The 12,730-nt window shown below is 45.5% G+C and overlaps 1 protein-coding gene across 7 annotated transcripts in view; it reads left to right on the top strand.

Annotated features, from left to right (window-relative positions):
- Positions 1 to 3,878: 3,878 nt before the first annotated feature.
- Positions 3,879 to 12,730, top strand: part of ZNF438 (zinc finger protein 438) — a 186,463-nt gene continuing 177,611 nt past the window's right edge. For 3 of the 7 annotated variants that reach the window (XM_029236712.1, XM_029236711.1, XM_029236708.1), the window contains exon 1: positions 6,463 to 7,446. The gene's annotated coding sequence lies outside the window, so the exon portion shown is untranslated. Of the gene's footprint in view, positions 3,966 to 6,462; positions 7,447 to 12,730 lie in introns of those variants that run through there. The other 4 variants (XR_003795774.1, XM_029236706.1, XM_029236707.1 and 1 more) reach the window with 3 other exon arrangements.

Here is a 12,730-nt window from a genome sequence, read left to right as displayed (position 1 = left end):
CGCAAAGTTCCCTGAGGGCTAACACCCTATTAGGGCTTTCACTCTGAACAACATTCAGTGATCCTAATCCCCTCTGAAGCTTGGAGAAGTTACTGGATTTCTCCAAATAACTGGGCACAGAAGTACCCAGGCAAGCTGACCCTGTTCAGGGTTTTGCGATATTATGCTGCACCATCCTTCAAACAGTTATTCCTCCTAAAGGATTTTTCTTCTTGGTATAATTTCTATTAACACAGTGCCCCCTGTTTAGAAAGCAGCTAGTATCCTGAGTAAGAAACCAGCCAGTGTGTGGATTTGAGGTCATGTATCCATCCGTTCATTCCTCCACACATCTTTAGTGAGTACCTGTTCCGGGTAGGGTCCTCAGGTACCAGTAAACCTTTGAGGTTGAACGAGACCAGTATTACCCCTACTCTCACAGAGCATACAGTCCAGCAGGGGAGGAGGTGAAAATCATTTCCAAGGCCCAGAGCAAAGGCAGTTTAGGCAAAGCTTCTCGGAAGAAGCTTCTGCAAAGGAAAGACCACAGGATGGGGAGAATTAGCTATGGAAAGGGATGGGAGAAGAGAGGTGATAAAATGAGATACGAAATAGAACTTTGCAAACCGTGTCACAGCAGCTGTAAGATTGTGGGCTTATGAACGTACCTCCTTCTGCAGCCCCCCAATCTCTGTCCCCAGTCTTTCTTCCACCAAGCTACCCATCTCTGCTCCTTTCTCATGACAACCTCTCTTTTTTTGGGTGTAACTCTTGTTTTGTGGCTGTTTATCATGTTGTCATTATTACAGTCTCGGTTTTTGTCCTGGAGACAAGAGCCCTTCTGGATGTAGAAGTGACCTGGTTATTGTGTTGATTATCTCGACCAGATCCTGGAGCTGGGAGGGATGCAAGGGGGTTGGAATGGGATTTGGTTTGTCTTGATCTAGATTCTGAATGATGAAATATGCATAGAAGTCAGGCAACTGGTGGTTATAATAGTGTTTCTGAAACTTTTTGAATTGAGATCCATGGTAAGAAATACATTAACATAGCAACTCAGAAAACACACACGTTACTGAAACAGTAGTTTACTGAAGCTTGTGTTTTGGGAACATTTACCCTTATTGCATGGGATACAATTTGATATTTGATATTTGGGATCTGATTAGTGTTTTTCAGGCTGGTAATCCATTAATGGGTCACAAAATCAATTTACTAGGTCATGATGAGCACCTCAAAAATGGAAATAGAAGTGTGGAGACAGGCCAGGAAATGGTGAAGAAGATACGCCTACACTGTGGTCAGTCTTTGGGAGCTAGAATTTACAGATCTTGCACTTTCCAAGTCCCTGTTTCTTGCCTTGTTACTTGAAACTCAATACAGATCAGTGGTTATGGCTGCAGATTCTAGAGTATCTTGACTCTGTTACTCAGAGGCTGTGAGACGTGTGACACTTGGTCTCCTGCACTCTGCTTGCCCCGTGTGTAAATGGGAGATAATAACAGCACTTTCCTCATCCAGTTGCAAGGATTAAATGAATTAATGCAGTGTCTGGCGCATATAAACACTCGACAAATATTAGCCATTATATTTCAACCTTTTGTTTTCCCCTAGTGTTAAGGTTCAGCTTTTCGCAGTTTGCCAATAGGACAAAAGGAAGAGTTATGAAGACAGGGACCTGGAACCCAGCTTGCTAGGGGCAGCAGACACCAAAGTGAAACAACCACCAGGGGAAACTGAAACCCCAAGGGCCAGAGTGAAGGAAGGTCCTTAGTCCTTCCAGTGCTAACCCTTGAATGTCCAGGGATTTGTTTTGTTTTTGTTTTTCCTTAAAGAAAGCAGTTCTCCTAACAGTTCCTCTCTCTAATATCAACATACGTTTGACCCTAGCTCCTGGCTACTTATCTAGATCAGATTCCAGTCTGTTACAGAAACTTGACTGTATCTGATCATGTATTTCCCCCAAATTTCTACTTGATATTCCCTGAGGTTCCTCTCCTTGTTTGGGTACGCTTTCTGCCTGTCAATCTTTTGTTGGCCGCATTACTTCTTTCCTGCATCTAGCAAGACAGGAGGTTTTTGTTTTTGTTTTGTTTTGTTTGAAAATCTTGGGGTATCAAGGGAAAAAAATTGTTAAATAATAAGATGAGAAGAAAGGAATGTCTTCTGTCATACTATCTTACAGAGGCAAAAGTATTTTGTATTGAAGAACTTTTAATGCATTTGGTGTATACTTCTTAACCATTTCCATTCCATAAAAGGACAGATGACATATACGATGTGTGGGATGCTCCCATAGGAGTATCTAGAATCTCCTTAAAAAAGAATTCTAATTTTGGGGATTTTATAAGCATGTAAATAATGAAATTAACAATTTAAAGGTTTCTTAAAATTGTTGTTTTGCAAGGAAAATATACTGTCATTTGTTCAATATGCAGAACTTTTAAAAAGTGCTTATTTTTCTATAACTCTGCTCCACTGAACAAAAACTTTATTTTTGTTAAAATTGTTATCTACAAACTCTAAAAATTTCTTATGTCATTTGATAATGATCGTTAAAACCTTGTATGACATATTAAGATAAAATGTACGAATAATATCCAAATCAGAAACTTCTCTAAGCTTTAATTACTTACGTGGATTTTTCCTGAATAGTACGTTTATTTTTAACCAGCCCAGTTATCAGGCGTTAAAGGCTAACATTCCCCAGCATCACTCTTTCCTATAAAAATACTGCAGTATTTTCAGTGAGAGTGTAAACAAACAATTGTTTAGGTTTTATTTACACTGGAGCTGCCGGGCAAAATTCCCTGCTTCATCTAGCTCTTTGTCGTGATTCCAAGTAAGTTTTTCAAAGTGATCCTTTCTCTCTTCAGTACTTCCTCCTTAGCGTCTATTTCCAAGGCCTGTTTTTCCCATTCTTTATTTTTCCTCAAGACATATTTGTCTGAGCCACTTTTAAGCATCAAGTTTTTTTTTTCTGCCTATAAGAGTAATAATATAAGAATCCAACAAGTCAGAAATAAATGTTTAGTATATTGCTGTCGGCTTTTCAAGCCTTCCTTTTTCCTTCCACTGAGCCATCTTTGAACCAGCACTCTTCATTTTTCAGAACACAGGAAAGAGCCTAAAAAGGGGCAGAGACCCGTGGGACGGGCGCAGGAAGGTGTCGTCACGCGAGGAGGAGGTGGCGGAAAGTTTACAAGAGCGAAGAAGCGAACATCCTTGTTTGTACAGATCATCGCCTGCTAAGCTTAATAGAGGAGAACGGTAGTCTGCAAGACGTCTCACTGAGCCAAAGCGGGAAACCCAGTAGGAAGGGTAGAGGCTAAAAACTCAAGTAAAAGGCTAGAGGAGCCGCCGGGACAGGGTGGGGCCGCCGGGCGCCCGCCTAGCCTCGAGCGGGAGCCGGAAGGGCGGGCCTAGGGGGCGGGGCCGAGCCGGTGTGGGCGGGGCCAAAGCCGGAGCAGGTCCGGTTGGGGCGGGGCCTGGGGCGGGGCATAATCAGAGTGGGCGGGGCCAAGCCAGGGCCTATCCAGTTGCGGCGGAGTCTCGAGGGGGCGAGGCAGGACCAAGGGCTGGTGGGGGAGCTAACCCCGCCCGGCCGAGGGGCCCGTGGCACCTGGTGAAGAGCAAATGGTTGTTTCCTCATGTGGAGGACTCTTAAGGAACACGTGAGGGAGGGAAGGCAATGTCTGTGGAAAATCTACCTCACAACCCTGGCGTCCTGCTCCAGCCCCCGGGCGACAGCCCGCTTGCTGTGTTCCCAGGGTCTTTGCAGCCACGTGGGCCGTCTGCGCCTGCGCCTGCGCCCGCGCCCAGGGCTCCGCGGCGGGGCGGGGCCGCTGAGGAAGGGCGTGTCTCCCGCCGGCGCGCGGGGGGCGGGGCCGTGGGGGGGGCGGGCGGCGGCGACCCGCGGCCTGACCTGCCCGGGCGCCGGGTCTCGTGACGTCACCTCGCCGTGACGCGCACGCGGTAGGAAAACTGTAAGTTTCTGAGGTTTCCTGCAGCTCCCCGGGCCTGCGGGGCTAGCCCGGCTGCTCGCACCCCCGGAGTCGGTGGTGACCGTGGGTTCTGCTCCTGGGGCGGTCCGGGGAGCCGCTGAACGCGGTGACGGGACAGGTGCCCGCCCGGGCCGGGAGCGCGCCCTCCGCGGCGGGAGGGGCGGGCGTGCGAGCAGGCGAGGCCGCGCCCCGGCAGCACCGCAGCGTCTCCCCTGGGGCCGTGATCGAGGCCGGGGAGGGGGGAGTCCGGGGGGGGAGAGGCCCCTTTCTTTCTTCCCCGATGGGGGCACTGGGTTCCCCTCTGCACATACTGAGTCAGGGTTCGTGCGGAGACACCCGCCCCCCCCGCCCGGGCTTCCTCTGGGGTCCCGCGAGCGACCAGGTGGCTGAGGCGGAGCCACTTGCAGGGATGACCACTTGCTGCCTCAGTGCCCTTTTCGCGTACACTGGAGGCGAAGCGGCCTCCGGCCTCCCTCCGAGGCAGCCCCAGGGCCGGGCGCGTCGTGAGAGCACGCGAGGTGACACTAGCATCTGACCGCGCCAGGAGAAAGCGTACGAAGGCAGTGGGCTACTCTGCGAACGTGGGGACCCGCAGCCCTCTGACAGAGGTCTCGTGGGCCGGGGTCCTTGCCGCGGGTCTGCCTCCCGCCTTCCTCCGCCCGCTCTGATCCTGGACCGCCCTCGAGCCCGACGGCCGATCTGAACGTGGTGGACGGGGGCCAAGAAGTCGCTGGAAGCGACGCCAAAGCGCTCTCGGCGATTATGAGGCCCCGCCGTGCGGGTTTGCAGAGAGAACTATGAGCGCCCCGGAAGAGTCGCGGGGTGCTGCCGTGTCCCTTTGGAACGCCCCGCCGTCGTAGCTGCCTGCCCGCCCGGGCTTGGTGCGCCGCGGCCGCGTTAGTGCTGTGCCAGAATCGTTCTCAGATGCAGGGCAAGTGCTTGTCAGGAACTTCGAAGGGCAGAGGACCAGGCACCCCCGATGTATTTATTCAGGAGACTGAGAGATCACGTTTCCGTAGAGTCAGCTCCAGGGCCTAATACTCTTCCATCCTAGTTTGAAGGGCCTTAGACTGGGAACGCCGGGGTTCGAACCTTTGTTCTGCTCGTTACTAGCCTTTGCGTCCAAAGATGAGTCACCCAAACTTGGAACTTGAGCCTTCTCCCTAAAATGGGAGATGATGGTATGCGTACTGTCGCTCTCCTGAGGTTCAGCTGTGGTCATGAAGGTGAAAACGAGAGGCTGGCAGCCACAGTACGGTGTCGTTACTAAGAAATTCACGCCGGTTCCCTAACCTGGGGAAGAGGTGTGTTGTGCTCTCAGAGTCAGGTCCTGGGTCAGAAGCGGAACTAGAGCATCAAATGAGATGACATGTCCAACCTAGTGGAGCTCACGTTCCGGCGGGGCACCGGGCAGCAAAGAGCAAGGACGTCATGTTATTTCAGACGGCGTTAAGTGCGGTGAAGCAAAGGAAGACAAGGCCAAGAGTGGGAGAGCAGGGCAGGTCGTTTCAGAGGGGGTCTGTCTGGGGACACCTCAAGGGGGGTGGTAGTTGAATGGATTGACGGGAGAGGAAGAGCCTGAGGTAAGAGCATGTCAGGCAGGAATAATCATAGCAGTGAACCTTGCCTGGAGCTTACTGTGTGTGAGGCCCTCGTCTAAACGCCTAATGAAGTTTTTACAGCCTTCTGAGGTCTGTATTACTATCTCCATTTTTATCGATGGGATTAGGGCCCTTGTAGGCATGGGGCAGTGAAGATGCTCCTCGAAGCGTGACGGAAAGCCACAGGGAGGTTTGCATCACGGGAATAGCGTCTGACTTCAGTGCTCTTGGATGGAGAGTTAGCCGGAGAGTTGTGGAGCGGGGAGTGTTGAGAGTGGGGAGGTGGGAGAGTCTTGCTGCCCCCTGGGGAGAGACGGTGGGCGCCTGCACTAGGGAGGTACTGGCGAGGTGATGGTACGTGGGCAAAGTCGTGGAAAGCTTCTGAAGCCAGGAGTGCTGGTGTGGACTTGCTAGTTGGAGGGTGGGGAAAAGGAAGAAGTGATGACTTCTCAGGTTTTAGGCTGGAACAGCTGGATGGATAGTGGCGCTGTTTCCCGAGACGAGAGAAAGGGGTTTGGGAAGAAAACCGTGCATTCTGTTTTGGACGAGTTTTAGATGCCTGACAGACATAGTAACAGCAGTACTGGCGCTAGGAATAACAGTAAGCACCGTGTAAGCGTGAACTGTGTGCCCGATGGGGTTTTAAGCATGTTTACACATGTTAATTCATTTAATCCTTATATCACAGCTGTGTGTGCCAGGAGCCCTCAGGGTCCCCACTTTACGCGGGAGAAGACAGAGGCACAGAGAGGTTCAAAGTGACCCGCCTGCTGGCACCCAGCTGGGCAGTGATGGAGCTGGGATTCAAACCCCAAGCCGTCTGACTTCCAAGCCCATGCAGTTTATCCCTGTAACGCCCTGCAAGTCGACACGTTGAGTAGGCCCTTGGATGTATGGATGTGGAACTCAGGGGAATGGTCAGGGCTGAAGACACACGTTTGTGTTTCTTAAGAGAAAGCCCTCTTTGGTTCCTCATTAAGCCTTGATTGGCAAGGGGAGAAAGGAACACAGGCAGTTGGCGCTGTGCTAACTGGCCTTTCATTACTTGATTCCGTTCAGGCAGCCAACATCCATCCAGGCTGAGGTTCGTATCTCTTCTACTTCTCTGTCTCTAGTCCCGAATCTGGTGCTTGCCATGGAGTAGATGTTAGGCATGACTTTATATGCAGGATATTGGCTGAGGTTTGGGGAGTTCAGAGATGAATAAAACATAGCTCTCTTTCTGGAGGAGCAGAGTGTGAGGAAGGACCCGTGGGGATAAAACTAGAGTGGACGGAGCGCACGCTAAGGAGCTCATCCTGGCCTTCTTGCCGCCCCCGCTCTGCCCCGGACGCTTGAGGGGTGGGGCGGGGCAGGGTCAGAGGAGCAAAAGAAGGCCTGCGCGGTCGCAGGATGGATTCGAGGTTCCCCAAGAGTCCTTTTCAAGAAAAGAATGACTCAGAGCCTTGCCTAGTTTACTATATTTGCAGTAGTTTTATTTGGCAACCGTATAATTTTTCCCAAGTGAAATACAGTTTGATATTTGAATATCATGGTGGAGTGATGAGTTTTTCCAGTTCTGTTACATCAGTGTTGACAGGGCCAGCTGGTAAAATAAGGGAGTTGCCTTAAAATGTTGCAGCTTGCATAATAGAGGGCGATGGAGGGGTTGTGTGAAGTGTTTAGGCAGGTTTCCGCCCGGTTAAGTGAATCAGGCCAAAGTTCCACACATCGGAATGAGTTTGAGTTTCTCTGCGGATCATCCCGTTAACACTGAGCTGTATTTCTTGTCAGAGAAAGAGGATCTGGTGATATTTGTCATGAGTGGAATTGTGTGGAACAATGTGGAAACACAGGAACTTGAACCATACATACAAAACTAGGTATGTTATTTCTGTGGGTTTCTTTCAGGGCATACTATAACCTCCATACATTTATCACAATTTTATTACTTCCTAATGTGAGTATTTCACATCTGAACCATTGCAGATTATATATTGATAAATTTTTGCCATTGTAGATTTCATGATTAATTTCAGAGCTTTTCCCCTACAACAGATAACAGTTATATTTTGTTTAGCTTTTTTAGCTTTCAGCGGGAGAGTTGATCTGAATAACCAAGTCCCAGGACTCTAAAACAGGAACCCTCTGCAAGTATAGAAGTGGAGATGTGCTGTCTCATTTTGCAGTTCACAAAATCTTAAATCTGCTATTGTAGCGTCCCTAAATTTAATGGAGTTGAAGTGATTATCACTATTTTTTTTAACCACAATTGCAGTTAGCTTCCTTAAGAACATTAGATATGGTATGAAGTAGAATTGCGTCTTAAGTGGCCTGTTGATGGCTCAGGCTTTGTCACTTTTTAAGTTCAGGCTCTGGGAGAGCAGGTTGACGATTAATTGTGTCAGATAGCTCCCGGCAGAGGGGCAGTGATGGTCAGCCGTCCTGTTTGAAGACAACAGAAGCCACTCTTTCTAACACTGACCAGGTGAAATATAGCATCCTAGATAACTTATCCAAATTGTGTTTAAAATTTATATTTACCTAGGCAAATTTAAAAACTACCATGTTAAGAGTACCAGTGTAAGTACTGATATTATGGAAATTGTTTCTTGTAGAAAACCATGTGTCTAGCCCAGTGATGGAATGTAGTAGGCATTAAATGTAATTCTTAAAATTCTACTTCGTATGGTTTCTTTTATTTTTGCACATTACCTTCAACATATATATTATATATTTACAGTAATAGCTGAATACTAATTTGGGTAATTTTACTTAATATTTTAAATGTTTAAATATGTTTAATTTTAATAATTTAAATAGCTATGTAACACTTAATTTTGATTAATTTCGTATTTGGTTGCTTAGAAATTAAAACGTCAAGGCTTGATTTTTTTTTTCTTTTTCAACGTAAACACTAACGAATAAGAATTAGTAAGTCTTTAGTCACTAAAGTAAGTAAGCTTTAGTGACAGGTTAACCAAATTGTCACCGCAAAAAAACTCCCAAGAAGAGAATTCTTAGAGAGGATGAGGCAAAAACAGCATGTTGATGGAAGAGATAATTGAACCGTAACTCCCTACCGTACCTGTAATTCTTCTTACGACGTTACTGTCCTACAGACAGCATTCTTTTCTTGAGTTCTTATGTTGCAAAACTGTTAGTTTTTCAGACTGCATTGTAAGCCACCAGTCTATAGGGAGAGAGAGAGAGATGTGAGATAAATACGACTGGAAGGTAGTACTATGGCTGTAGCTCAGTGGGTCGCAACTGGGGATGATCTTGTCCCCTCCGCAGCTCACCCTGGGGACATCTGGCAATGCCTGGAGACATCTTTAGGTGTCACAGCTGTGTGGGAGGGGTGCTGCTCTGCGCATCCAGTTGGTGGCGGCCAAGGATGCGCCTACATACCCTACGGTGCACAGAGCAACCCCGACATTGAAACATGATCTGGTTCAAGTGTCAACACTGCTGCTGTTGAGAAACCCTGCAATGTATAGCTTTCTTCTTTTCCTTTTTCTCCCTGATGCTTTAGAAATTGAAGGGGTAGTTTTAAGTGGCAGACACCCGACTCGAACAAAAGATTGTGTTGAACTGCTTTTAGTTCACTGGAGAGCTGAGCCAATTTGGTGCGTTCACTGCGTGGAAAAGAATTCTTGTAGCTAATGGCCGAGTGGCTGCCAACGGGTCTGGTGTGTTGGGTATGTTCTTAGGCGTGAAATGTTTTTCTTAGTAAAGTTAATTTAATTGGAGCATTATATAATCCTGGGTTGTAACAACTTTGTTAGTATGAATCCTCTTCATTTTTGTGGGTGTGGAATTCATTATCTCCCAGTCAAAACTCCCAGGGTTTCTCTATATTTGAAAAATCCTTTTCACATTAATTGTCATAAGTACCCCATGAAATGTGTAGGGTATGCGTTACACCACTGTTTGACAGATGAGGAAACCGACTTAGATCAAGTGGCTTGTCATGTGTATTATAGCAAGTTAGTGACAAAAGTAAATCTAGGACTCAGAGGTCCGGATGCTTAGGACACTTTTAAAGTTACTAGTTATCATTATCTCTTTTAATCTTTCTGACAGTCCTGTGAAATAATTCCTATTTTATAGACGAGGAAACAGGTTCAGAGATATTAAGTAACTTATTCAAGGTCACCAAACTCATAATGTAGTTTTGACTGTTTCCTCTGAGCTATACTGCCTCTCCATGGATTCTTCTCTAGAAATAAATTCGACAGTTTCTGTATGAATTCACCAAATCTATGCCTAACCTAACTAAGTAGGCCTCTTGGCACTGTAGGTGAGGGAAAATTCTCGTCTACCCTCTTTGGGTCTCTAGCTGGGCCTGAGAATTAAACTGACCTAAAACAGATTAACAGGAGAAATACATACACATTTTATTAAACTTTTACATATGCATGGGAGCCTTCACAAGAGAATGAAGACCTGAAGAAGTGACCAGAGCAGGAAGCTTTTGCACATTTTAGACAAACGATAACTTTGTGAAGAGTTGACAAGACAAAGGGGTGTGGGCCGGGGCAGTGAGTGGTGAGGAGGTAACAGCAAGACAAGGGTTTTACTGTAATAAGGTTTGTTTGTACAGATTTCTCAGCCCCCAGTTCCCCGCCTCTGCTGATAAGAATGTCTTCCTCCTGGAGAGTACCTTTCACATGGGAGTTTTATCTCTTGCTTTCAGGAAGGACAAAGGAGACTCAGAGTGTCTTTCTTGTACCTGCTGTTTCTTAAGTGCCTTTAATTCAAAATAACCAATATGCCAAAATGGCAGATCTTGCGGTGACATTCTGGTTTCCTTTAACGCCTAGTCAGATGTTCATGTTAGCTTGAATCAATTGGTAATTCAGTTTTCGTAATCCTCCTCTGACCTGGACGCGAGTGGAAACTCCACGGAGCTTTGATAAACTGTAAGGTAGCACCGCTTGCCGTTTAGAATTTATTTTTCGAGAACGCTGAGTCCACAAGCCGTCCAAAACGTGGCCCTCAGCCGCATCTGAGTGTACTTGGGTCAGGCAACCCTCTCGCACCATTCACTTTGCCGGTCTGATAGAGGGATTTATATTTGGGATAGGACTCCCATTCATTCTAATTTTCTAATTAGAACCTATATTACTCTCTTCAGCCATCTTTTATGTCAAATTGAGACAGTTTTTCTTACTTTTGTCCATGCTGACCTAAACCTCAAGCTGAGTTGACTTTAGCAACAAACAAAATAACATAACGGTTGGGTTTTATTTGCCTTTCTGAAACATTTAGAGTTCATCTTACTCTAAATGAGTACATACATCATTTTTGTGAGGTGGTAGGAGCTGGTGATGGTCGCTTTATTTTCTAGACTGGAAAATTTAAGAAGAGATGATCAGTTTACCCAAGTAAACCAGTCCCAAAGATAGGATTTAGAATTTAGGTTTTCAGATCTTAAAAAACCAAGCGACACTGTCATTTCTATTAGGTCAGAAAGAGTATCTACTTAAATATTTGCTCAGTTACCATATTCTTTGAAGACTATTTGATGATACTCAATTCTTGATACAAGTTTCAGTAATTGGAAATTTTAGTGTTTCATATGGTACATCCATCGGCTGGGTTTGGACCATTGATAGTGTGAGGTGTGGGTCTGGGATTGAGAGGAGAAGGAAAGGGACCCCTTTGTTAGTGCAGCTGTGTATTGGGCTAGAAGGATTATACTTAGGCTTAAAAGGCAAAGACTCTCAACTTTCCATAAAATTGAATTATTATAACAAATATTTTTCTTAGCTTCATGAAGAAAAATGCTAATAACCAAGTAACCATAATATTTATCGTATTATTGAAGGAAGAGACCACCACTCAAGTGTAGCTAAATCAAAGCTGAATTTCATACTTGCTGAGCAAGGGAGAATTATGCTTGCAGAGTATAGTCCTCAAAACGGGCAGAGATGTACTTAGGTAGGATTTTGAGGAAGCATGGAGTTTTAGGATTTTTTTTTTTTCAAAAGTGAGACAATTTAAGGATTGGTTGACTTTAAACTTGGAGTTTAGGGACTGGCCAGCTTTGAGGAGCGAAGGTACTGAAGGGGGGCAGTTCCTGACTGGCTTACTTTCTCAGCTGTGTACTTCAGTGGAGATATTGAGTAGAGTTTAAGGATTGATTGATTGGGGCTTATTTAAAACCGGTTCTGTGTTTACTTGTTCCCAGCTTGGGACAAGAGCCAAGGAATGATCTTTTCCTTTCTTGAAGTTGAAGAATAGGTACTTTAAATTTTCCACGTTTATGTCAAACCTTTGTTAGCAGTGGTGCTAATATAACGCTTCTGATTTTGCTTTTCTTCTGAAACTTAAAAGAAAAAAAAAAGAGTGCAGTGAATATCATTTGTTTCCTACCCAGTAGCCTCAGGATTCTGTGATATTTGGGACCCAGGCTGTTTCAAGGATTATTTTTATATGTAGTTAAAAAGGTAATATGTGATTTATGGAAATACTTTAATGCCTTAGACATTACGGTGAAAGCTGTGTGACTTCTATGTTTACCTTTCTCTCTTGTGGGGATGTGTTGTGTCAGATGCCTGCCACAGTTCGTCCTGATGGAGGCTGAATTATAGATCTAGAAGCTTGCTGTGTTTGCTGTTGTTAGAGGTACCTCCAGACGTGATCACCTTTTGAAAGCAAACTAGCAATTTTCCCTATACCAACATTTTAGAAGGGTTCACGATTATATTGCATGTCTTTTATATAAGGGAGGCTGAGTCACGTTAGTATCTGTAAATCAGTTTACCACAACTATTATGTTAGAGTACCATTCATATAAAGTAGTTTGGTTTAATATTTATTTTGAAATATTTTTATGCTTCGGAATGAAATAAAGAGCTATTTATGACTATTTCTCGGAACTGTGCCAAAATGTTGGTCTTTTTCTAAATTGATCTCTCATAGTAAGAGTTTAGTTTTAAAAATGTTTTCCTCTGGAGATGTTAAAATCAACTCAGAGGGCATTATTTATCCTAGAAGTTCAAGAAGGCAAAATGAGTTGTTGGTGTACTTTGTGTTTTGTATCGAAATTTTATTTAAAATAGCATACATGCTGTATTTACACGAAATAAGCTCATAATATTTAAAAAAGAATGGGTGCTGGGCTTCCCTGGTGGCGCAGTGGTTGAGAGTCCGCCTGCC

Source organism: Monodon monoceros, unplaced genomic scaffold (assembly GCF_005190385.1).
Source record: "Monodon monoceros isolate NGI ecotype Baffin Bay Population unplaced genomic scaffold, NGI_Narwhal_1 Super_Scaffold_21, whole genome shotgun sequence".
Classification (NCBI taxonomy): domain Eukaryota; kingdom Metazoa; phylum Chordata; class Mammalia; order Artiodactyla; family Monodontidae; genus Monodon; species Monodon monoceros.
Note: the sequence above shows the minus strand (reverse complement) of the source record. Positions and strands in the feature narration are given on the sequence as shown.